The 4,133-nt window shown below is 40.6% G+C and overlaps 1 pseudogene; it reads right to left on the reverse strand.

The window, feature by feature from the left end:
• Positions 1-297: 297 nt before the first annotated feature.
• Positions 298-3,101, reverse strand: LOC133910463 (uncharacterized; annotated as a pseudogene).
• Between the last annotated feature and the right edge of the window lie 1,032 nt (positions 3,102-4,133).

The raw sequence follows: 4,133 nt of genomic DNA on the forward strand, positions 1-4,133 counted from the left end.
GGTTTTTTTACTGCTATTTAATATAATAGACAGCTCCCTGCTCGTTCATTTAAAAAAAATATTGTCTTTTCAAAAACATATTTATTGTCTTGTGCTACCACAGGTATACAAAGATCCGTTTGGATCCGTTTCGAAACATAAATCCATGATTATGACGTAAAGACAGCTGAAGCATATTATTCGGATTACAATCTGATACCATCCTACCATGGGTTGTGTCACAGCAGGCTATTACAGCTCATATTGCTCAATTATTGTAAAAATGTTGCAAAGATCCCACCGTTTTGGCGCTTCCTTTTACTCACTTTCACTTTCTTCGTCTTGGTTGAAGTTCAGGTGGCTCGAGTTCTCCTCGAGAGGTGGAAGGTCAATCACCCTCAGATCCTTCCTCCGTGCTCTGGCGTGATTTTTCAGTCTCTGCGGTAAACAGAATGATCATTAAGTAAAAGCAGTACCTGCAGAGTCGATTATATACTTCACAGTCAGGATAACTTGTGGCAAAACAAGATGCTGTCCAAGATGAGATTATTACCATTCACAGGTGACTTCGGAACACTTGAGTTACTTGATAACCAGGAGTTCTGCACATTGATTATCTCAGAGCCATTTTCAAATTGGGAATACGCTTTCAGGAGATCTCTGCACAATACTACAATGGAAGGTGTGAAAACTTAAATACATTATTAAACAAGACATCTGGAATGAGGAATTCAGGCTTCACAATCTATCTGCATTACATATTAATATGCTAAAGGTAAACATAAGTAGATAAGATCAGATGGTCGCAACAATTTACATTTTCGAAGGCCCTCAATCCTTAGCAAGATTCAGTACACAAGGCAGTGTGTATGCTGCACACTGCCTTCTGACATTTGCGGGATAATGGTAACAATGTAGATAAATATAATGCTGTATGTGGATTGTCCCGCCACCATCCTTGATTAGGTAAACATTAAACATGCAGAATCTGAAACATATTTCCTTTGTCTAACTCTAGTTTTGCATGTTTTATTTAGCAAAAAAATGGTACTCTGTTATCTGTTCATGCACCTCTATCATAAACAGGTACTTTGTAAGTCCAAAAAATTCAGTGCCAGTCTATATACTAAAGATATTTCACTGGACTGACCTGTGAAGCGACAAGAATGAGTGACCCCACTTGAATTTCCCAAGCAGCAGATGTGCCGTATCTTCCTCCCCACTGCAAATATGAATACAGCATGAGCTGATGCTTGACAGTAACTAGCTACTATACAAAGCTAAAAATTCATACAAACTACACTTCTCAAACAATATTGTTAGCTAACGCTAGAAAGATTACCAAATTGTGAGGGCTGCCGATAAAGCTTCCACACAAGACAATTCACATGGGCGACCAGAGTTCACAGGGTTTGCTGCTACCAACCACGACACTGCAAACATCAAAGCAAAATATAAAAAATAAAAAATCCCATTTAATGAACCCACTCTGATTTACACGACGTAATGCCTTATGAGAGGATCAACTTAATTACATAGGTTCTCTCTTGTAGGCTGGACATCGAGCATACAAATTTGGATAAAGAAAAACGTGAAAAAGAACTCATTATATCAAAACAGACCAAAGTCGAAGCGCAAATTCGAAAAGCAAGGTGTTCAAACTTTCAATCACAGGAAAGTTTGGCGAAGTTATCGAATTTAGAAATAAATAACTGGTTTTCTATTACAAAAATTAAATACAAAAATCATAATGAACATCAAATATGCAATGTTGTATTGAAGTTATTTAGACACGATGATCTTACAGAGACGAGGAGCACCACACCGGAGTTTCACAAAAGGAACATCACTTAAAGGTGCCCAGGAATAATCAACCACTACCAATCCTTTTCTTTGCACAATTGGATGATCTTCCTTGGATGCGCATTGTGTCCCAACAGGGCTGAAAGAAAAGGAAAGAAAACAGGTAAGCAGCAGAACTAACATATGTATCTCAGAAACCAATTTACTTGAACAACCTTCAGTTTCTTTCAAAAAAACCAAAAAGGATAACCTAGTCCTAACTAGGAATCTGTTTAACTGCATAGCTTGTGAAATTACCTGAGAACACCACCACCAAAACCATTGGTCACTCGCAACTCCTAAAAGATAAAAAAGAAACAATCTTGTCAAGAATAGTTAAATCTAGCATCGCAGAGTGTGCATGTTTGACAAAATGCTTTAGCCCTATATCCATGCATATGCAGCATTAGCAGTATTTTTTTTCACATCTTTTGTAATGCTTTAGCATGTTAATTGATTTTGAATTTTGAGAGAACGAAAAGGGTTGGGATTTGAGGACCAAGTGGTGCCTTACCTTCAAAACCCAAATCTTGAAAGCTTGCGTCCAGTACATCTTTTAACATCACATTGCCCAAAGTTCTATAGGATAAACACATGCAAGAGCTCACTTACAATGTAAAATGAGGACCATATGCTTACATGTAAAACATTGCACTTACCCACATTGCAAGCTGAATTCTTGAACCTTTATGTTCCTCTTCGTTGTCTTCTGGATAAAAGTTCCACCGAACTTATCATTAGCAATATTTGAGTTTTGATGTAAATGGATTTCACAAAGCTGGTGAAATGGATTTGACTGGTTTCACACAAAAAGGCAAACATTGCGATAAGAGAAAATCTACGATTTGCCATCGAATAACTACTGATTCTACAATCCGCCATCGAATAAATTCTGTTTACTTCTATACCATCGAATAAATATTTCAGTTCCTTATATGCCATCGGCTTCTGATACTACCCTCCGCTGCACTGTTCATGAACAGTATGAACAGTATCCGTGAATAAAAAAGTCACAAAAAATATGTCAATTTTTGTGCACGCTCTATAATTTATAATCAACCCGTTTTAACTGTATTCACCTAAAAATGCTGTATAGAATTCAAACTAAAATTCTTCAAAATGTACCCCAACATTATACAGTAATTTATCAATCATGCAAATGTTTAATTCACAGAATATCCACGACTACAAGGAAAATTTGTACCTTCCTGCCGTGGAAGTGATGTTCCAGGACCGTCATCACTGAAACTGAGGATGAAAAAGGGTGATTTCACTCCCATTTGCAAAAAAATAAAATAAATACTAGTATTATAATCCACAAAGCTGCAACTTAAATTGAAGCAGGATGTATCATCTCTACAGCAATAAGGCACCAGAAGAAGCAAGCCAGCCATTTGTATTTTTTTTGCCGGGAGAGCCAGCCATTTGTATTTTTTTTGCCGGGAGAGCCAGCCATTTGTATTTGGGACAAAACTAGCATCGAACAAGCTGCATCTTCTAGCAACAAATTTATGCTGTTATCTTTCCATATACTCCTGTATTGCGAATGCATACCTCATAAAATGATCCCCCTTTTGATCTCTAAACACGTTACTTATCCTTCCTAGAAAGACACAGCAGGGGCTGCCGATGCAAAAGCAAGCTGCTGGAACATGTAGTGAAGTGGGGGGGGGGGGGGGTTGGTGGATGGGAGGAGTGGCGATGCGTGAGGCGATTGAGCGATCCAGAGCGGGAGAGAAGGTGGATCTCTAGGACGACGCCTGCGAGTGGGCTGTTCTTGCCCGCTCCTAGGCAAGTTGTTTCCCGTCGACCCCCGCGCCGCCGGAGTTTTGGCCTCGTGCGCTGAAACAACACCAGCCGGTGGGATCCACTCTAGGGTTGTCCCATGAGAACTTCCCAAGTTTGCAGGAGGCTCAAGGTCTTCAAACGATATGGGATCGTCAGCAGCAATACGGGAACCAGACGCGACGACATAGGTCGGTTCATCCGCCTCAGTGTTACGGGTCGCAGGGAACCGCCGGCCCCTCGACCTCGCCGGCTGCCGGCGGAGCATCTAGGAGTCGCATCCCCTCCTGCAGTTGCAGACCCTTCCCACGGGAGGTTCGTATCAGGTCATTTCACATGTTTTAGATCATTATATCTGTGATTCAGTGGCAGATTTGGCAGTCAATTTCGAGGTTTTTATGTTAGGAGGAGATTTGAGGGCGAAGCGAAATCTCATGGGATCTCCAGATGGTTGTGGAGGAGGTGAATGGAGGGTGCCATTGGACGGGCATGATCATGTTCCTCGAGAGCTTGCTCGTCGATGGCTG

The sequence above is a fragment of the Phragmites australis genome, chromosome 3 (assembly GCF_958298935.1).
Source record: "Phragmites australis chromosome 3, lpPhrAust1.1, whole genome shotgun sequence".
Lineage (NCBI taxonomy): Eukaryota > Viridiplantae > Streptophyta > Magnoliopsida > Poales > Poaceae > Phragmites > Phragmites australis.